We start from the raw sequence: 22,263 nt of genomic DNA on the forward strand, positions 1-22,263 counted from the left end.
GCCCGAAGCAAATGCAGAGAGAACTGGGGTGTGAAAAGCAAAGAATGTTTATTTGTAGAAGAAAAGGAACAAAAATGAACTACACAACATATTTACATTGTAAGAATATTGGTAACAACAATAACAACAACAAACTATAGAACCTATGTACCTAAGAACTTATCTAACCAAACTATAGGAAACGTATTTACAGAAGACTTAATCAAATCCTAAAACCTCTATGGTGAGCACAACAAGTCTAAAACGTATATACAGAAGGGTGGCATCTGTGTCTGGGATGTGCCGCAGTCCTGGAAGAAAAACAAGTAGCACGGTCAGTGCAGTCAGGCATGGAGGGGTGTTCCATGTGCTCCCGGGCTGGGACACTGGCACAGGGGGACTCTGCTGCCAGAAGTGAGCCTGGCTGGGGCTGGGGGCTGTGGCCCAGGCACTGGAACAAGGCTTGTGTGGCCCAAAGCAAGGCCAGGCCAGGCCAGGGATGGCCAGCAGAATCCAGTGCATGGGCTAGCGTGTCCCTGAGCAGGGAGTGCCCAGCCCCAGCCTGGCAGCAGGGGACCCGCTCTGCCCGTGGGGAGCTCCTGCCTGTTCTGCTGCTGGCATCGGTCTTCATCCCAAGACCATGTCCTCCGCCTCGTCTTCTAGATCAATATCCATCTCCTCAATGGAGTCTTCTGTTTCCACCTCCATTTCTTCCTCTGTCTCATCCACATCCATGTCCATCTCTTCTTCACCAGTATCCTCTCCATCAACTTCCATTTTTTCTTCTGTGATAATTTGTGTATCCACCTCCGTCTCCTCCTCTCGGTCTGGGACAGCCTGCAGAGGTAGCGAAATCTCAGAGTGGGGTCCCTTTCCCACACTATCCCACACAGCTCCAGCCCACCCAGGCAGCTGCGGGGTGTTCTCCTCCGTGGAATAGTACCATACCTTCTTTGGAACAAATGTAGACATCCTGCAGGGATGGATAGACAACTCCAGACAATGGCAAGGTTTCAGGACTGCTGGGGGTATCAGGGAGCAGGTGGCAACAAGGTGACAGGGGTAGCTGTGGAGCAGGGTGAAGAGCGTGCTGACACAAGGAGCCAAGGGTTGTGTTGTGGCCGTTGCTGGATGCTGGAAGTTCTAGCTGGAGCGTGCACTGTGACATCAGTGCCAGGAGCCCAGGCCCAGGCTGAAGAGGACAACGGAGACCATAGAATGATGGAATCCTTGGGTGGCTGGGCTTGGAAGGGACCCTAAAGACCATCTTGTTCCAAGCGGAGCAATCTTCCCCCAGAATATGTTGCTCAGAGCCCTGCTCCCAGCTGGCCTTGGATGTTGCCAAGGATGGAGCATCTGCAGCCTGTGTGCACAGCCTGGGCCAGTGCCCCAGCAGCCTGAGTGGAAAAGAGCAGCTTCATTAGATGCAACCTCAATCTCACTCCTGCAGTTGAAAGGCTTCTCCTCTCTGTGCCCATCTTTCCTAGAGCTGCAGGGAGGCCTCGCCAGCACCTTCTCTTTCCAGGCTGAGCATCCCCAGCCCCACATGGACAGCAGTACGATGCGTGGGGGTGAAGGCTAAAGGGTAGCAAAGAGCATCAGGAAGTGAGAGATGGAAGCTTCTGGAGATGGAAGCTTTGCCTCTAAATGTAGAAAATCAAGAAAAGTGGAGGGGGAAAATGGTGGGACTCTGGCTCTGTTCTAACTGGCGAAGATTTTCTTTTCATCTTTTCTGTCGTGCTGCCCCAAGTTTTGTTGTTTGAAAGGAGGTTTGGCAAGATATCCATTGTCTTCTCCATTGGTGAAACACTGAACAACATCTGGGCAGGCTGATGATGCAGAGCAAAATCTGCAAATATCAACTGGGGATCCTGATCCTAGGGAATGTCGCTAAAGCCAGCCGAAAGCAATTTCTGGAAAGTCAAGCCTGGTTTACGTCTCCTGGAGTTGGGCTGTGCCAAATTCACCTGTCATTTATGAAGAAGGAAAAAAACTCAAACCAAAAGAGAAAAAAACACAAAGAAACAAACCCAAAGAAACCAATCAAACAAACAGATAAAAAACCCCAAATAAAACCAAAGGCAATGAGAAGTTAGGATTAGTTGTAAGGATATCACAGCAGGTGAATGGCTGCTTCCTACAGGATCTCCATCCAAAGCCACCTAGAGAACTTCTCCAAAATATATCCAGCAGGAGAAATCTAAAAAGTGATCCATGGCCGCTTTGGGGGCAGCTCTGCATTACGGTGAAGGACGAGCATGCAGTGGTACAGATGCAGCATTGCCCACCCTCCAGGCTGCTGTTTGCTCTGCTGAAAGACTCTTGCAGGACTGTGGCCCCTCTCCATGCAATGGAAATCATTGCCACAGCTCTCAGTTGAGGCACTGGCATTTCCAGAGCCAGATTCAGGCACAATCCTACTGCCTGCTGAGCATCTGGGAAAGATCCTGAGCATCTTCAGGCCTAGAAGCACAAAAGAGCTCAGGCTCTCCCTGAACTGGGTTTTCAGGGCAGGTTTCCATAGCTCTGCAAGATTTCTTCATCCCTCAACACGTCTGACTTTATGTCCAATGATGCATTTGGCTTCCTTCCTTCCTCCTGTGTGCCCCTGAGTAACCTTCCACGTGGATGGAGGAGATTGTGTACAGGACGATTGATTCCTGGATTGCCATTTGGCTTCACTGTCACTCAGTTGAACATGGTCCTTATCTAAGAAAGACTTCCAGGAAATGGGTAGGAGTTTTGGCTCTGAGAGGAGCAGAAAGCACATTTTCTACACCAAATTGCCAGCTGATGCAGTTTCCCTGCCAAAATAGTGATTCTCATTCATCTTCCTGGGAAGAATGTGAAGACCCATTCAGAGATCCCAGGTTCAGCTGGCCTGTGGCTTTGTGTACCTCATTTCGCATGTCCAATTTCAAGGGCCACTAAAAGAGGCTTATGTTTGCCTTGCTAGCCAGAAGTGCTGTAGGTATTTCCAGGAGAAAAGGAAAAACATCGCTGTCCTGTGGTGTGGTAGAAATGCCACCACAATTGTGACTCTGTGAGCAAAGCCAGCCAGTGCTTTTTGGCACCGCAAGAGCTGAGAGTGTGGCAGAGCGGTTTTGATACTCTTTTTAAGAGTCCTGAAAACATTGTTCCCAAAACAATCCACAACTTTGCAAATGTGCCCGAAGCAAATGCAGAGAGAACTGGGGTGTGAAAAGCAAAGAATGTTTATTTGTAGAAGAAAAGGAACAAAAATGAACTACACAACATATTTACATTGTAAGAATATTGGTAACAACAATAACAACAACAAACTATAGAACCTATGTACCTAAGAACTTATCTAACCAAACTATAGGAAACGTATTTACAGAAGACTTAATCAAATCCTAAAACCTCTATGGTGAGCACAACAAGTCTAAAACATATATACAGAAGGGTGGCATCTGTGTCTGGGATGTGCCGCAGTCCTGGAAGAAAAACAAGTAGCACGGTCAGTGCAGTCAGGCATGGAGGGGTGTTCCATGTGCTCCCGGGCTGGGACACTGGCACAGGGGGACTCTGCTGCCAGAAGTGAGCCTGGCTGGGGCTGGGGGCTGTGGCCCAGGCACTGGAACAAGGCTTGTGTGGCCCAAAGCAAGGCCAGGCCAGGCCAGGGATGGCCAGCAGAATCCAGTGCATGGGCTAGCGTGTCCCTGAGCAGGGAGTGCCCAGCCCCAGCCTGGCAGCAGGGGACCCGCTCTGCCCGTGGGGAGCTCCTGCCTGTTCTGCTGCTGGCATCGGTCTTCATCCCAAGACCATGTCCTCCGCCTCGTCTTCTAGATCAATATCCATCTCCTCAATGGAGTCTTCTGTTTCCACCTCCATTTCTTCCTCTGTCTCATCCACATCCATGTCCATCTCTTCTTCACCAGTATCCTCTCCATCAACTTCCATTTTTTCTTCTGTGATAATTTGTGTATCCACCTCCGTCTCCTCCTCTCGGTCTGGGACAGCCTGCAGAGGTAGCGAAATCTCAGAGTGGGGTCCCTTTCCCACACTATCCCACACAGCTCCAGCCCACCCAGGCAGCTGCGGGGTGTTCTCCTCCGTGGAATAGTACCATACCTTCTTTGGAACAAATGTAGACATCCTGCAGGGATGGATAGACAACTCCAGACAATGGCAAGGTTTCAGGACTGCTGGGGGTATCAGGGAGCAGGTGGCAACAAGGTGACAGGGGTAGCTGTGGAGCAGGGTGAAGAGCGTGCTGACACAAGGAGCCAAGGGTTGTGTTGTGGCCGTTGCTGGATGCTGGAAGTTCTAGCTGGAGCGTGCACTGTGACATCAGTGCCAGGAGCCCAGGCCCAGGCTGAAGAGGACAACGGAGACCATAGAATGATGGAATCCTTGGGTGGCTGGGCTTGGAAGGGACCCTAAAGACCATCTTGTTCCAAGCGGAGCAATCTTCCCCCAGAATATGTTGCTCAGAGCCCTGCTCCCAGCTGGCCTTGGATGTTGCCAAGGATGGAGCATCTGCAGCCTGTGTGCACAGCCTGGGCCAGTGCCCCAGCAGCCTGAGTGGAAAAGAGCAGCTTCATTAGATGCAACCTCAATCTCACTCCTGCAGTTGAAAGGCTTCTCCTCTCTGTGCCCATCTTTCCTAGAGCTGCAGGGAGGCCTCGCCAGCACCTTCTCTTTCCAGGCTGAGCATCCCCAGCCCCACATGGACAGCAGTACGATGCGTGGGGGTGAAGGCTAAAGGGTAGCAAAGAGCATCAGGAAGTGAGAGATGGAAGCTTCTGGAGATGGAAGCTTTGCCTCTAAATGTAGAAAATCAAGAAAAGTGGAGGGGGAAAATGGTGGGACTCTGGCTCTGTTCTAACTGGCGAAGATTTTCTTTTCATCTTTTCTGTCGTGCTGCCCCAAGTTTTGTTGTTTGAAAGGAGGTTTGGCAAGATATCCATTGTCTTCTCCATTGGTGAAACACTGAACAACATCTGGGCAGGCTGATGATGCAGAGCAAAATCTGCAAATATCAACTGGGGATCCTGATCCTAGGGAATGCCGCTAAAGCCAGCCGAAAGCAATTTCTGGAAAGTCAAGCCTGGTTTACGTCTCCTGGAGTTGGGCTGTGCCAAATTCACCTGTCATTTATGAAGAAGGAAAAAAACTCAAACCAAAAGAGAAAAAAACACAAAGAAACAAACCCAAAGAAACCAATCAAACAAACAGATAAAAAACCCCAAATAAAACCAAAGGCAATGAGAAGTTAGGATTAGTTGTAAGGATATCACAGCAGGTGAATGGCTGCTTCCTACAGGATCTCCATCCAAAGCCACCTAGAGAACTTCTCCAAAATATATCCAGCAGGAGAAATCTAAAAAGTGATCCATGGCCGCTTTGGGGGCAGCTCTGCATTACGGTGAAGGACGAGCATGCAGTGGTACAGATGCAGCATTGCCCACCCTCCAGGCTGCTGTTTGCTCTGCTGAAAGACTCTTGCAGGACTGTGGCCCCTCTCCATGCAATGGAAATCATTGCCACAGCTCTCAGTTGAGGCACTGGCATTTCCAGAGCCAGATTCAGGCACAATCCTACTGCCTGCTGAGCATCTGGGAAAGATCCTGAGCATCTTCAGGCCTAGAAGCACAAAAGAGCTCAGGCTCTCCCTGAACTGGGTTTTCAGGGCAGGTTTCCATAGCTCTGCAAGATTTCTTCATCCCTCAACACGTCTGACTTTATGTCCAATGATGCATTTGGCTTCCTTCCTTCCTCCTGTGTGCCCCTGAGTAACCTTCCACGTGGATGGAGGAGATTGTGTACAGGACGATTGATTCCTGGATTGCCATTTGGCTTCACTGTCACTCAGTTGAACATGGTCCTTATCTAAGAAAGACTTCCAGGAAATGGGTAGGAGTTTTGGCTCTGAGAGGAGCAGAAAGCACATTTTCTACACCAAATTGCCAGCTGATGCAGTTTCCCTGCCAAAATAGTGATTCTCATTCATCTTCCTGGGAAGAATGTGAAGACCCATTCAGAGATCCCAGGTTCAGCTGGCCTGTGGCTTTGTGTACCTCATTTCGCATGTCCAATTTCAAGGGCCACTAAAAGAGGCTTATGTTTGCCTTGCTAGCCAGAAGTGCTGTAGGTATTTCCAGGAGAAAAGGAAAAACATCGCTGTCCTGTGGTGTGGTAGAAATGCCACCACAATTGTGACTCTGTGAGCAAAGCCAGCCAGTGCTTTTTGGCACCGCAAGAGCTGAGAGTGTGGCAGAGCGGTTTTGATACTCTTTTTAAGAGTCCTGAAAACATTGTTCCCAAAACAATCCACAACTTTGCAAATGTGCCCGAAGCAAATGCAGAGAGAACTGGGGTGTGAAAAGCAAAGAATGTTTATTTGTAGAAGAAAAGGAACAAAAATGAACTACACAACATATTTACATTGTAAGAATATTGGTAACAACAATAACAACAACAAACTATAGAACCTATGTACCTAAGAACTTATCTAACCAAACTATAGGAAACGTATTTACAGAAGACTTAATCAAATCCTAAAACCTCTATGGTGAGCACAACAAGTCTAAAACATATATACAGAAGGGTGGCATCTGTGTCTGGGATGTGCCGCAGTCCTGGAAGAAAAACAAGTAGCACGGTCAGTGCAGTCAGGCATGGAGGGGTGTTCCATGTGCTCCCGGGCTGGGACACTGGCACAGGGGGACTCTGCTGCCAGAAGTGAGCCTGGCTGGGGCTGGGGGCTGTGGCCCAGGCACTGGAACAAGGCTTGTGTGGCCCAAAGCAAGGCCAGGCCAGGCCAGGGATGGCCAGCAGAATCCAGTGCATGGGCTAGCGTGTCCCTGAGCAGGGAGTGCCCAGCCCCAGCCTGGCAGCAGGGGACCCGCTCTGCCCGTGGGGAGCTCCTGCCTGTTCTGCTGCTGGCATCGGTCTTCATCCCAAGACCATGTCCTCCGCCTCGTCTTCTAGATCAATATCCATCTCCTCAATGGAGTCTTCTGTTTCCACCTCCATTTCTTCCTCTGTCTCATCCACATCCATGTCCATCTCTTCTTCACCAGTATCCTCTCCATCAACTTCCATTTTTTCTTCTGTGATAATTTGTGTATCCACCTCCGTCTCCTCCTCTCGGTCTGGGACAGCCTGCAGAGGTAGCGAAATCTCAGAGTGGGGTCCCTTTCCCACACTATCCCACACAGCTCCAGCCCACCCAGGCAGCTGCGGGGTGTTCTCCTCCGTGGAATAGTACCATACCTTCTTTGGAACAAATGTAGACATCCTGCAGGGATGGATAGACAACTCCAGACAATGGCAAGGTTTCAGGACTGCTGGGGGTATCAGGGAGCAGGTGGCAACAAGGTGACAGGGGTAGCTGTGGAGCAGGGTGAAGAGCGTGCTGACACAAGGAGCCAAGGGTTGTGTTGTGGCCGTTGCTGGATGCTGGAAGTTCTAGCTGGAGCGTGCACTGTGACATCAGTGCCAGGAGCCCAGGCCCAGGCTGAAGAGGACAACGGAGACCATAGAATGATGGAATCCTTGGGTGGCTGGGCTTGGAAGGGACCCTAAAGACCATCTTGTTCCAAGCGGAGCAATCTTCCCCCAGAATATGTTGCTCAGAGCCCTGCTCCCAGCTGGCCTTGGATGTTGCCAAGGATGGAGCATCTGCAGCCTGTGTGCACAGCCTGGGCCAGTGCCCCAGCAGCCTGAGTGGAAAAGAGCAGCTTCATTAGATGCAACCTCAATCTCACTCCTGCAGTTGAAAGGCTTCTCCTCTCTGTGCCCATCTTTCCTAGAGCTGCAGGGAGGCCTCGCCAGCACCTTCTCTTTCCAGGCTGAGCATCCCCAGCCCCACATGGACAGCAGTACGATGCGTGGGGGTGAAGGCTAAAGGGTAGCAAAGAGCATCAGGAAGTGAGAGATGGAAGCTTCTGGAGATGGAAGCTTTGCCTCTAAATGTAGAAAATCAAGAAAAGTGGAGGGGGAAAATGGTGGGACTCTGGCTCTGTTCTAACTGGCGAAGATTTTCTTTTCATCTTTTCTGTCGTGCTGCCCCAAGTTTTGTTGTTTGAAAGGAGGTTTGGCAAGATATCCATTGTCTTCTCCATTGGTGAAACACTGAACAACATCTGGGCAGGCTGATGATGCAGAGCAAAATCTGCAAATATCAACTGGGGATCCTGATCCTAGGGAATGCCGCTAAAGCCAGCCGAAAGCAATTTCTGGAAAGTCAAGCCTGGTTGACGTCTCCTGGAGTTGGGCTGTGCCAAATTCACCTGTCATTTATGAAGAAGGAAAAAAACTCAAACCAAAAGAGAAAAAAACACAAAGAAACAAACCCAAAGAAACCAATCAAACAAACAGATAAAAAACCCCAAATAAAACCAAAGGCAATGAGAAGTTAGGATTAGTTGTAAGGATATCACAGCAGGTGAATGGCTGCTTCCTACAGGATCTCCATCCAAAGCCACCTAGAGAACTTCTCCAAAATATATCCAGCAGGAGAAATCTAAAAAGTGATCCATGGCCGCTTTGGGGGCAGCTCTGCATTACGGTGAAGGACGAGCATGCAGTGGTACAGATGCAGCATTGCCCACCCTCCAGGCTGCTGTTTGCTCTGCTGAAAGACTCTTGCAGGACTGTGGCCCCTCTCCATGCAATGGAAATCATTGCCACAGCTCTCAGTTGAGGCACTGGCATTTCCAGAGCCAGATTCAGGCACAATCCTACTGCCTGCTGAGCATCTGGGAAAGATCCTGAGCATCTTCAGGCCTAGAAGCACAAAAGAGCTCAGGCTCTCCCTGAACTGGGTTTTCAGGGCAGGTTTCCATAGCTCTGCAAGATTTCTTCATCCCTCAACACGTCTGACTTTATGTCCAATGATGCATTTGGCTTCCTTCCTTCCTCCTGTGTGCCCCTGAGTAACCTTCCACGTGGATGGAGGAGATTGTGTACAGGACGATTGATTCCTGGATTGCCATTTGGCTTCACTGTCACTCAGTTGAACATGGTCCTTATCTAAGAAAGACTTCCAGGAAATGGGTAGGAGTTTTGGCTCTGAGAGGAGCAGAAAGCACATTTTCTACACCAAATTGCCAGCTGATGCAGTTTCCCTGCCAAAATAGTGATTCTCATTCATCTTCCTGGGAAGAATGTGAAGACCCATTCAGAGATCCCAGGTTCAGCTGGCCTGTGGCTTTGTGTACCTCATTTCGCATGTCCAATTTCAAGGGCCACTAAAAGAGGCTTATGTTTGCCTTGCTAGCCAGAAGTGCTGTAGGTATTTCCAGGAGAAAAGGAAAAACATCGCTGTCCTGTGGTGTGGTAGAAATGCCACCACAATTGTGACTCTGTGAGCAAAGCCAGCCAGTGCTTTTTGGCACCGCAAGAGCTGAGAGTGTGGCAGAGCGGTTTTGATACTCTTTTTAAGAGTCCTGAAAACATTGTTCCCAAAACAATCCACAACTTTGCAAATGTGCCCGAAGCAAATGCAGAGAGAACTGGGGTGTGAAAAGCAAAGAATGTTTATTTGTAGAAGAAAAGGAACAAAAATGAACTACACGACATATTTACATTGTAAGAATATTGGTAACAACAATAACAACAACAAACTATAGAACCTATGTACCTAAGAACTTATCTAACCAAACTATAGGAAACGTATTTACAGAAGACTTAATCAAATCCTAAAACCTCTATGGTGAGCACAACAAGTCTAAAACGTATATACAGAAGGGTGGCATCTGTGTCTGGGATGTGCCGCAGTCCTGGAAGAAAAACAAGTAGCACGGTCAGTGCAGTCAGGCATGGAGGGGTGTTCCATGTGCTCCCGGGCTGGGACACTGGCACAGGGGGACTCTGCTGCCAGAAGTGAGCCTGGCTGGGGCTGGGGGCTGTGGCCCAGGCACTGGAACAGGGCTTGTGTGGCCCAAAGCAAGGCCAGGCCAGGCCAGGGATGGCCAGCAGAATCCAGTGCATGGGCTAGCGTGTCCCTGAGCAGGGAGTGCCCAGCCCCAGCCTGGCAGCAGGGGACCCGCTCTGCCCGTGGGGAGCTCCTGCCTGTTCTGCTGCTGGCATCGGTCTTCATCCCAAGACCATGTCCTCCGCCTCGTCTTCTAGATCAATATCCATCTCCTCAATGGAGTCTTCTGTTTCCACCTCCATTTCTTCCTCTGTCTCATCCACATCCATGTCCATCTCTTCTTCACCAGTATCCTCTCCATCCACTTCCATTTTTTCTTCTGTGATAATTTGTGTATCCACCTCCGTCTCCTCCTCTCGGTCTGGGACAGCCTGCAGAGGTAGCGAAATCTCAGAGTGGGGTCCCTTTCCCACACTATCCCACACAGCTCCAGCCCACCCAGGCAGCTGCGGGGTGTTCTCCTCCGTGGAATAGTACCATACCTTCTTTGGAACAAATGTAGACATCCTGCAGGGATGGATAGACAACTCCAGACAATGGCAAGGTTTCAGGACTGCTGGGGGTATCAGGGAGCAGGTGGCAACAAGGTGACAGGGGTAGCTGTGGAGCAGGGTGAAGAGCGTGCTGACACAAGGAGCCAAGGGTTGTGTTGTGGCCGTTGCTGGATGCTGGAAGTTCTAGCTGGAGCGTGCACTGTGACATCAGTGCCAGGAGCCCAGGCCCAGGCTGAAGAGGACAACGGAGACCATAGAATGATGGAATCCTTGGGTGGCTGGGCTTGGAAGGGACCCTAAAGACCATCTTGTTCCAAGCGGAGCAATCTTCCCCCAGAATATGTTGCTCAGAGCCCTGCTCCCAGCTGGCCTTGGATGTTGTCAAGGATGGAGCATCCGCGGCCTGTGTGCACAGCCTGGGCCAGTGCCCCAGCAGCCTGAGTGGAAAAGAGCAGCTTCATTAGATGCAACTTCAATCGACCTTCTGCAGTTGAAAGGCTTCTCCTCTCTGTGCCCATCTTTCCTAGAGCTGCAGGGAGGCCTCCCCAGCACCTTCTCTTTCCAGGCTGAGCATCTCCAGCCCCACATGGACAGCAGTCAGATCCGTGGGGGTGAAGGCTAAAGGGTAGCAAAGAGCATCAGGAAGTGAGAGATGGAAGCTTCTGGAGATGGAAGCTTTGCCTCTAAATGTAGAAAATAAATAAAAGTAGAGGGGAAAATGGTGGCACTCTGGCTCTGTTCTAACTGGGGAATATTTTCTTTCTTCTTTTGTGTCGTGCTGCCCCAAGCTTTGTTGTTTGAAAGGAGGTTTGGCAAAATATCCATTGTCTTCTCCATTGGTGAAACACTGAGCAAAGTCTGGGCAAGCTGATGATGCAGAGTAAAACCTGCAAATATCTCCTGGTGATCCTGATCCTGGGGAATGCCGCTAAAGCCAGCCAAAAGTCATTTCTGGAAAGTCAACCCTGGTTTACGTTTTCTGGAGTTTGGCTGTGCCAACTAAATCAGTCACTTATAAAAAAGGAAAAAAACTCAAATCAAAACAGACAAAAACACAAACAAACAAACCCAAAGAAACCAATCAAACCAATAGATAAAAAAACCCCAAATAAAACCAAAGGCAAAGAGAAGTTAGGATTAGTTGTAAGGATATCACAGCAGGCGAAAGGCTGCTTCCTACAGGATCACCATCCAAAGCCACCTAGAGCAACTTCTCCAAAATATATCCAACAGGAGAAATCTTAAAAGTGATCCATGGCAGCTTTGGGGGCAGCTCTGCATTGTGGTGAAGGATGAGCATGCAGTGGTACAGATGCAGCACTGCCCACCCTCCAGGCTGCTGTTTGCTCTGCTGAAAGACTCTTGCAGGACTGTGGCCCCTCTCCATGCAATGGAAATCATTGCCACAGCTCTCAGTTGAGGCACTGGCATTTCCAGAGCCAGATTCAGGCACAATCCTGCTGCCTGCTGAGCATCTGGGAAAGATCCTGAGCATCTTCAGGCCTAGAAGCACAAAAGAGCTCAGGCTCTCCCTGAACTGGCTTTTCAGGGCAGGTTTCCATAGCTCTGCAAGATTTCTTCATCCCTCAACACGTCTGACTTTATGTCCAATGATGCATTAGGGTTTCTTCCTTCCTCCTGTGTGCCCGTGAGTAACCTTGCACGTGGATGGAGGAGATTGTGTACAGGACAATTGATTCCTGGATTGCCATTTGGCTTCACTGTCACTCAGTTGAACGTAGTCCTTATCTATGAAGGACTTTCAAGAAATGGGTAGGAGTTTTGGCTCTGAGAGGAGCAGAAAACACATTTTCTACACCAAATTGCCAGCTGATACAGTTTCCCTGCCAAAATAGTGATTCTCATTCATCTTCCCGGGAAGAAGGTGAAGACCCATTTAGAGATCCCAGGTTCAGCTGGCCTTTGGCTTTGTGTACATCATTTCACATGTCCAGTTTCAAGGGGCACTAAAAGAGGCTCATGTTTGCCTTGCTACGCAGAAGTGCTGTAGGTATTTCCAGGAGAAAAAGAAAAAAATCGCTGTCCTGTGGCATGGTAGAAATGCCACCACATGTTTATCACAATTGTGACTCTGTGAGCAAAGAGAGCCAGTACTTTTTGGGGCTGCAGCAGCTGAGAGTGTGGCAGAGCGGATTTTCAGTTCTTTTTAGAGTCCTGAAAACATTGTTCCCTGAACAATCTTTCTGTCCTGTCTTCTGTCCTAAACTGTGGAACAGAGAAAATGGAAAGGAGCAGAGGTTTGTTTCAATTGGCTTTTCTATTTTGAAGTCTTCAAATGATGTCAGCTTGATGCACGATACTTTAGAAATTGGATGAGTAGCACCTATTTCATCCCAGCAGAGAGGTGGGGTTGAAGACTTTCAACAGGAGAAGTACTGGATGTGTAAGAGCTCAGTTTTCCACCCCTCACACCCTGGTATCTCGCTGGACTATTTGAAGGAGCCTCCGCCAGATACATTAAAATACTGCTCCAAACAACAACAGAATGCAAATGTTCCACCAAATGGGCAAAAATAAGCAAAGTGGGTGGATGGCAGCCCTTTCTGAAGAGCTCATGTTGATTTTGAAAAGTCAGATGCAAACAAGTTTTGCCATATTTCTTCCCTATTAAAATGGAGATATTGAATAGAAATCTGTCTCTGAGGCTGCTAAGTTTGGTCTGATTTTCGATGTGGGAGGAATAGACCAGGTTGCAGAGAAGCTGTGATTGTCTGACCCTTGGAAGGGTTCAAGGCCAGATTGGATGGGGCTTGGAGCAAGCTGGTCTAGGGGAAGGTGTCCTGAGTGTGCTGAGAGTTGGAACAAGAGGAGCTTTAAGGTCCCTTCCAAGGCAACACATCCTGGGAGTCCATGAAGAGAAACTTGGACTTTTCCTGAGATGCTGCCTTTGCAAGGGCAAGTCCCAAATACCCCAGGTAGTTTGAAATGCCCTGAGCAGAACCCAGCTGTGCTTTCTCATAGGTTGCCGCGGCGGTGGAGGTGGCAGGGGTGCCGCGACTCCCGGAAAAGCGGTCCGCGGTTGGGCTGCCCGGGGCACAGACACGTCCTCTGCCCAGCGAGTGATTTCAGCTCAGCTCAGCTCAGCGGCAGCGTGCAGGCGACACGGAGGGAGAGAGCAGAGCGCTGTGTGGCGTTCCGCAGCGAACTGGCCTTTATTACAGCCGGGCCCTGGGCGAAGGGAGCCAGTGACAGCAGCTCTGTGGAACAGGGGATAATCTGGGGTATTTATAGGGGAGGAGAGGGGCTGGGGGGAAACTGGGATACAGGTATTGGGGTGGGATGGCAGGGGAGAACAGCAATGGAGTGTAACAGCTTAACATTAACTAACTCAAAGATTTCTGGGAGTGATACTTTACTCTCTCTTAGAAAAATGTATCTTGACTCCAAGGGAGGGCCAGGATCTCTGAATCAGGTAGTTCCCCAGCCCCCGCAGTCAACCATGGAAAAGCAGCTTCTGAACAATAAAGATTGCTCTTGCCGTGCCAACCTCGCTGCGTCGTGTGTCCGTCTCGAGCGCCACAGTGACACTCTGCAAACAGAGCTGCACCTGACTGAAAATGAATGGGACAGAAATCAGGAACTCTGAAAGTTTGATTTCCTATCCAATACAGCCCAGCCAGCCAGCCCCACACAATCCCCATCCCACCCCTCCAAATATGGATCCCACTTCTCCCAACCTCCTTCTGGCCTGGGGTGAGTTTATGATCCTTGGATCCCCAAATGTCTGTTCTGTTTCTGCTGAACTTTTCTGGCTTTGCCATCTCTTCAAACAGCCAGAGGATTTATTCTTTAATATTATTCATATTATTCATATTATTCATATTCAAGGGACATCTTTAATTTGCTTTTTACAGGGACCCCATTCAGAGGTTTTCTTCCAAATTTGCCCTAAACCAGAACACCTTCCACCTCCATCTCACCTGGCAGCGGTGGAACTGAGTAATTTTGGTGTGGGATTGAGATTTTCTCAGGCAGAACAAGCCCTTTTGAGTTGGGATTGAGCCCTTTTTAGGGTAAAATAGAGCTGTTTTCAGTGGGATTGAGTGGTTTTGAGGCGACAGATCGATCCCTCTTGGCTTTTGGAGTGCAAAGAGATGGAGATGAGAAGCTGTTGGGGCTTACGTGTCCTTCTTTTAGTTCTGGCTCAACTGTGGAATTCTTACCCATTAGTTGTGGGGAAAACCTGACTGTGGGTGGTACTTGAGAAACACAAAGAGTTCGGCCTGGCCCAGGGCTGAAGGGGGCAGGAAAAGGCGAGGGTGGGCACAGTTTGGCGGCTTCTTCAGCTTCAGAGAAGGACACTTTGCTGGGAGCTGTTCCTGTAGAGGGAAGGGAATTTGCCATCACCCAGACGGAGCCGCTGCTTCTTCTTCTCCTTCTTCCCTCTTCCTTGGTGGCCTCACACCCCCTGTCCTGCTGGGATGTGTGGCAGTGCCAGGCACCGCCGTGGAGATGCTGATCTACCTCAGCCACCGGCCTGGGATCTCAGCTCATCCCTGCTGTTCCAGCTGAGTGTTCCTCAGAGCCCTGCAGGAGCACTGGCACTGACTGCCAACCCGAGGGGGTTTGTGAAGCAAAGCCTCTCCTCCATCCTTTCCCATATTGGCCGAGAAGGCTGTCACGGGGTCCCTGGTTCTGTTTTGTTGTTAATGCTATAGTTGTTGTTGTTTGTGTGCCTCGTTATACACTAGTAAAGAACTGTTATTCCTATCCACAGATCTCTGTCTGAGAGCCCCTTGAGTTCAAAATTATAATGATTCAGAAGGAGGGGGTCTACATTTTCATTCCAGGGGAGGCCCCTGCCCTCCCTAGCAGACACCTGTCTTCCAAAACAAAGACAGATGGGGAGTTTCTCCATCCTCCTTACCTTTGGTGGGGCCAGCAATGCTCTTGGTTCTCCATGCTCTTTTCGTGGGGTCTTTTATGTCTGTCCCCCTCCACTATGGGGGGGTGGGCGTTGTGTCTCTGCCCCTCTGACTTTAAGGGACAGGGGATATTTGCTGCCCCCTTTCTTCTCCTGGGAAGCCTGTGCGGGCTCTTTGTCCCACTCTGATTTGGGGGGTGCCAGTGTTGTCACCATCCTAGCAGCCCCCGGCTGCTCTTTGCCCTTTGCCAGGTCAGGGCTGTTCTCTCTCCCCTTGCAATTTGTGGGGCTGGCACAGGCACAATTCCCCTCTTCGTTAGGGGGGCTGGCAGTCTCCCCTTCCCCCTCTGACTTGGGGGCCGCTGTGGGCTCCATCCAACTCTTATTTTTGGGGGGCCGGGTATTTATCTCCCTTCAGTGTTGTGGGCCCAGGGATTGTTTCCATCCTCCTCCAGTTTTGTGGGGCCTGGGAGTAGTTTCTGCTGCCCACCGATTTGGGGAGACTGGTGCAGGCTCTACCCCTCTCTGATTTTGAGGGACAACCTGGAGGAAAGGCATCAAAAGCTTGACAAAGGCTGAAGGGAACGCTCTGATTACCCCTTTTGCCAAGAGGTTCCCTTAGCTGAAGTTGCTAACAAGGACCAGACTTGCCAGCCCGCACTGAGTTTCGGGTTCTTTTATTTCCTGGGCCCTCAGTCCTGCGTGGGACACGGGAACTGGGTGCTGCAGAGGCTGCGGCAAGGCATCAGAAATGGCCGCCCAACACCCAAGGGTGGTAGAAGATCTGCTCCAGCACTGGCCGATCCATGGGGTGCTTGGACAAACAGCAGCGGATCAGATGTTGGCACTCTGGGGAGAGAAGGCAGAAAGCGGCGCTCACTTGCAGAAGGCTCCTGCCCAGCTGCTCCCGGCGCCTGCAGAAGCCGGGCTACGCTGCGTGTGCTGGGAGCTGCCCTTGGCGGGAGAGCGGCACGGCAGGACAAGCGTCCCCTCCTTCAGCCAAGCGTGCCACAGCCAGCCTGCCACGGGCCACCTGCTGCAGCTGGTCCTTGAGGGCACATGGACGTCCCGCGCAGCTGCGGGAGGGCTGGGCTGGGCTGCGCGCTGCCACCTGCCAAAGCCTGCCTTCTTCAGGCCCCATACCAACCTGGAGAGACCTCCTGCGGGAAGAAGAGCTGCCCCAAGATGATGTCTCGCTCCTTCTCAAAGGGTAAGTACCCGCACACCATCTCAAACAGCAGCACGCCCAGGGACCAGATGGTCGCCCCATCGCCGTGGTAGCAGCGAAGGCCGATCCACTCGGGCGGGCAGTACGTGCGTGTTCCTAGGGGAGACGGGCCTTCAAGTCCCCTCAGAATACAACAAAATCCTTGAAAAGCCCCACAAACTTCCAGAAAAATCCCAGAAAATCTCCACCAATTTTCACAAAACTCAAGAAAAATCCATCAAAATTATTTATAATTTCCCAAAATATCACAAAATTCCAGAAAAATACACTAAGTTGTAGAAAAATCCCTCAGAATTCCCTAAATATTCAGACATCTCTACAATATTCCAGAAACATCCCACAAAATCTCCACAAATTCCCAGAAAATACATGAAAAATCCCTCAAAATCCCTAAATCTCCTCAATATCCAACAAAATTCCAGAAACATTCCACAAGACTCCCTAAATCTCCTGAAAACCCAACTGAATTCCAGAAACATCCCACAAAATCTCCACAAATTCCCACAAAATTCAAGACAAATCCCTCAAAACCACTAAATCTCCTCAATATCCCACAAAATTCCGCAAATATAACACAAAATATCCACAACTTTCCACAAAATCTAAGAAAAATTCCTCAAAATTCTTCAAGCCTCCTCAGAATCCCACAGAATTCTAGAAAAATCCACAAAATTTCTGAAAATTCCCACAAAATTCACAAAATCTTCTCAAAACCCTACCAAAGTGCAGAAACATCCCACAAAATCTACACAAAATTCCACAAAATCCAAGAAAAACCCCACAAAATTCCCTGAATCTCCTCAATACCCTACCAAATTCCAGGAATATCCCACAAAATCTACACAAATTTCCATCAAATTCAAGGAAAATCCCACAAAATTGCCTAAATCACCTTAAAACCATACCAAAGTCCAGGAACATGCCACAAAATTCCTAAATCTTCTCAAAACCCAACTGAATTCCAGAAACATCCCACAGAATCTCCAAAAATGTCCACAAAATCTAAGAAAAATCCTACAAAATTCATTGTCTTCTCTAAATCCCACAAAATCCTTGAAAAGCCTTACAAAATTTCAAAATATCACTCAAAATTCCCTAAATCTTCTGAAAACTTTACCAAATTCCACAAAAATCCCACAAAATCTCCACAAATTCCCACAAAATTTAAGAAATACACCACAAAATTCGCTCAATATTTTCAAAATACCACAAAATTCTTGAAAAGCCCCACATAATTCCAGAAACATCCCACAAAATCTCCTCAATATCCAACAAAATTCCAGAAACATCTCACAAGACTCCCTAAATCTTCTGAAAACCCAACTGAATTCCAGAAACATCCTACAAAATCTCCACAAATTCCCACAAAATTCAAGAAAAATCCCTCAAAACCCCTAAATCTCCTCAATATCCCACAAAATTCCACAAAAATTACACAAAATATCCACAACTTTCCACAAAATCTAAGAAAAATTCCTCAAAATTCTTCAGGTCTCCTCAAAATCCCACAGAATTCCAAAAAAATCCACAAAATTCCTGAAAAATCTTACAAAATTCACAATATCTTCTCAAAACCCTACCAAATTGCAGAAACATCCCACAAAATCCCCAAAAATTTCCATAAAATTCAAGCAAAATTCCACAAAATTCCTGAAATCACCTTAAAACCATACTAAATTCCAGGAATATGCCACAAAATTCCCTAAATCTTCTCAAAACTCAACTGAATTCCAGAAACATCCCACAAAATCTTTACAAATTCCCACAAAATACATGAAAAATCCCTTAAAACTCTTCAAGCCGCCTCACAATCCTACAAAATCTAAGAAAAATCCCACAAAATCTCCACAAATGTTCACAAAAGTCTAGAAAAATTCCACAAAATTCTTCAAGCCTCCTCAGAATCCCACATAATTCTCAGGAAAAATACACAAAATTTTTTGGAGTTCAAGCAAGGCTTGTACCCTTGCTGCAGCCAGCACGGCAGCTATCCCCAGCTGCTCGGTCCATATCCCACTGCATCGATGTGATGGATGGCAAATATGGTGATTTATTGCAGGGAAACTTAACATTTTATAGCCTGGGTTCACTGTGTTACTGCCATCTACATATGTCACACCTCGGTGCTATTGGCTAATTGCAGAAGGTTTTACTATCCTAACAGAGAGGGGTGGTTTACTAGCTTTCCGTTACATCCCGAGTTCTTCAGATTGCAAGCCCTCAAACTACAACATATTCCCCTCTCTCTATGAATAATTAATTTGCTAAAATATAAGGTGTATTAGTTTTAAAAATGGATAATATAAAATTGAGTCCAAAGATTAACACAAGTTTCTCAATTCTCTGTAGATCTTCATCTACAGTCATCTGTAGCTAAAACAGTCTCTGTTGTTGGGTCACGATGACAGAGACACCTGTGGCAGCACCAGTTGCTCTCAGGTTAAGCAGCATGGCTATGGTTACACCTGTCCCCTCTTTTCTGAAGTCAGATGAGTCTCTCCACTTGCAGGCTCCACTCTTCATCCAGGTGGTATAGGACTCTGGGGATGATAACAGCTAATACACGAAAGTCAGCAGAGGAGTTAAAGCTTTGGGTGTAAATGCAAGGGCTAGACTATTAGATCATGGGTTTTCAGCTTGTACCACAAGGTTGGGGTTCACTGCTTCAGGCGTTATAACTATAAACAGCGCAGTTACTATAAGCAGCTTACCATGTAAATGACACCATACTTGCAAACTCACAGCTAAAACTTTAACATTAAATGAACCTTCAAAGATACTTACACTACCTCTTAAAGGAAAATACTTATATTTTATACTAACATAACAATTACTACACAGGCTAAACACTTTATCTTAAACTATTATCTAACTACTTTTAACACACGTGTTCTGGTATATATGTTGTCTAAGTGTGAAAACAATTTGCTAAAAGGATAAACACACAATTACAATTTGCTTTGTATATAGTTAGATGGAGTCTCTACACTTCCCAAATCTTCTACAGAATTTCTCTAACACGATTCAGTCCTGGAACATTCACTGCTCCCGTGATGTCAAATGGTAGTTAATCAGTGACTGAGGGCTTTGATGTTCACGTTGTTCTTCAAACCCTTCTAAATCTTAAAACAAAGGATAACTGAGAAATTGATAGAAACACCACATGATAATAACAATATAAAATTTCTGTTGGCAACTGTCTGTGTAGTGTTCAGACACAACTGTGTCCTGACAGCTCCACTTCTGATCCAAGTCTGGAGTACCAAGGCTGTGTGATGACTTCTCTGTTCACTGGATCTCGTGTGTTCAGAGGCAGACAGTCTGGTCAGATGGACAGGTGACCTTTCTGAACCTGCCAACAAAACACAGACACTTCTCTCCTTGAAGTTAATAAATTACACTAATCAAATTGCTTTTAGGGTGTCAATTCCCCCTGTTTTCTAAAAAAAAAATAAAAATGAAATGTATTTCTGTTCAACATTAACACAAAACCTTATATACAATTAGTAAAAACCTATAACAGTTAAAAATCAATTAATATAAAAGTACTGTTAATTATTAAAACACTGCACCAGCATTCCATCGTTAATAAACAAACAAAACCAAAAATCATCAGTGAAGGATTGGGTAATCATCTCCGGAAATTATTTTCCAAGCTCACTTTAAAATTGATCCAGCTGTCGTATTAATAGGGTCAAATTGCAAAGTCAAAAAGTGACTCAAATACTGATTTGGGACAGAAAACATCTGGATCTGTTGATAAACATTCTGTCCAGGTAAAGTTAAGACTTGGCCAGGGCCTTAGACTTTAAACTGGAAAGATGCCTCTTAACTTATTTTTAAAACAAGGTTTTCAATAGCAACAGCTATGAGATGCTTACAGTACAGCAAACTGTTAAAATGCATTTATACAAAGCAAATAGTTAAAAACTTTAGGTACCAAACTAATTAAATTATTCAGCAGTTGGTTTAATTTGAAGCTTCTTCAATGGCAGCTGATCCTTAGCAATGGTACATCTTTTTTTTTTTTTTTTTAAATTCTGGAAACACTGAAAAATAAAAAAGCTATAACAAATGAAACTGCAGGGATTGCAACAACTCAATAGAACTCTTAATAAAGTCCAGGGTGTCACAGACTGCATTCATTTCTGTCTACAAGCAGGTGTTCATCAGTGGTTTATCACAGTTGCTTCAGTTGTAGCTGTCTTCATATTTCTGGAAAAATAACTATACTTTGCAATTTAGACAAGTGTTTCCAATAAAACATAAACAATTTAAATTAAACAACATTTAAACTTAACAATATTTATAACAAAAGGAAATAACAAAACTTAACTTTAAAGGAATATCCAAGTTATACAACTTAAAAACATGAAAGTTAACAGTAACATGGATCCACTATAAAAATTATAAAAATGTAACAAATACATCACAATTCCATGTCATCTAGCTTTAAAAATAACCCACAAAAACTGCAAATGTTACTAAAAATACTCATTCATAACAAGAATTTGCTTAATGTACTCTCAAATTAGTTAAAATTTCAAAATGCAGCTTCTCTAGAAAAAACCACAACAACACAGGATTTGGCAAGCTGTCATTTAGCTTTGGTAGCACTTTTCAGAAACATCAAGTCTAATTTTTAAACTAAAATCCAAGATCCAAATTGATATATATGCAGTTATATGTGTTTTATATAACAAAAAGACTCACATTGAAATTACCTTATTAAAATTGTGGAAAAAACAAGCAAATAGATAATACATGCTCTAACTTAACTTTGTCTTGTACAGTAAAGTTCTCTTAACTAATTATTTTTTTTAAACCACAAATCTCTTCTGTAGATAACATTAATTGGAAGGTTTTCTTAGAAGCTGTAAATCACACCATGTTTTAACCTTAGGTTCTGAAACCAATTATTGCAAGGCAACTTCTGTTAAACACTTTAAACTCCCTTCTTTTTTTTTTTCTTTTGTTTTTTTTTAACTTTCAAAGAACCACAATAATTTCTCTAGTAAAAGCCTAAAAACTGCAATTGCATAAACTCATAATTACTTAAAACACAAAATTAACTCCAAAAGGGTACATAAACACCTTTAAAAACTCAATAAATCATGACTTTGTAACAAACTGGTTATTATCCCAGCGCTTCTTCTCAGAGAGGGAGTTGGGAGGGTGGGGTGTGAACCGCTCATGTCTCGGTCAGAGTCAAAACTGGCTGGTTATTTCCTGTTTTCCGTGCCTTTTTCTTGGGCCCCGGCCCCGCTACCACCTCTGTGGGCCAGCCGTTCCCTCCCCCTGGTTCCACTCCGCCTCTACCTCGCCTTTCACTCCACCTTTCCCTCCGCTTTTTGCTCCCCCCTTCTTCTCTTTGCATTCCAATCTCTGTGCCTCTGTGCCCATCCTCCCGCGTCTTATCTCTTTCATTTCAGCTTCTCTTTCTTTTTCACATTCCTTTTCTCTCCCATCCCCCCGACCACGTTCCTCTTTCAATGCCAGCCTTTGTCCTTTGTTTTTACTTAAGATACTTCTTTCTCGCTCTATGTCTTTTTGTTCAGCACTATTTTTAGACACCAGGGAAGATGTTTCTCTCTGGGCTTTTCCCACGGCACTCCTGGCTTTTTTTGTTAACTTTTTCCAAAAGTCTCTTGCTTTCTGTTGTTTCTCCCAGAGCACACAAGAATTTTGGGACTGAGGGGACTCCCGACCCACCTTCAGCTCTGCTGATCTGCTGTTGTCTGAAAGCTGTAAAGCTCTGACCCTAAATTTC

The sequence above is a fragment of the Poecile atricapillus genome, chromosome 18 (genome assembly GCF_030490865.1).
Source record: "Poecile atricapillus isolate bPoeAtr1 chromosome 18, bPoeAtr1.hap1, whole genome shotgun sequence".
NCBI classification, from domain to species: Eukaryota; Metazoa; Chordata; class Aves; order Passeriformes; family Paridae; genus Poecile; species Poecile atricapillus.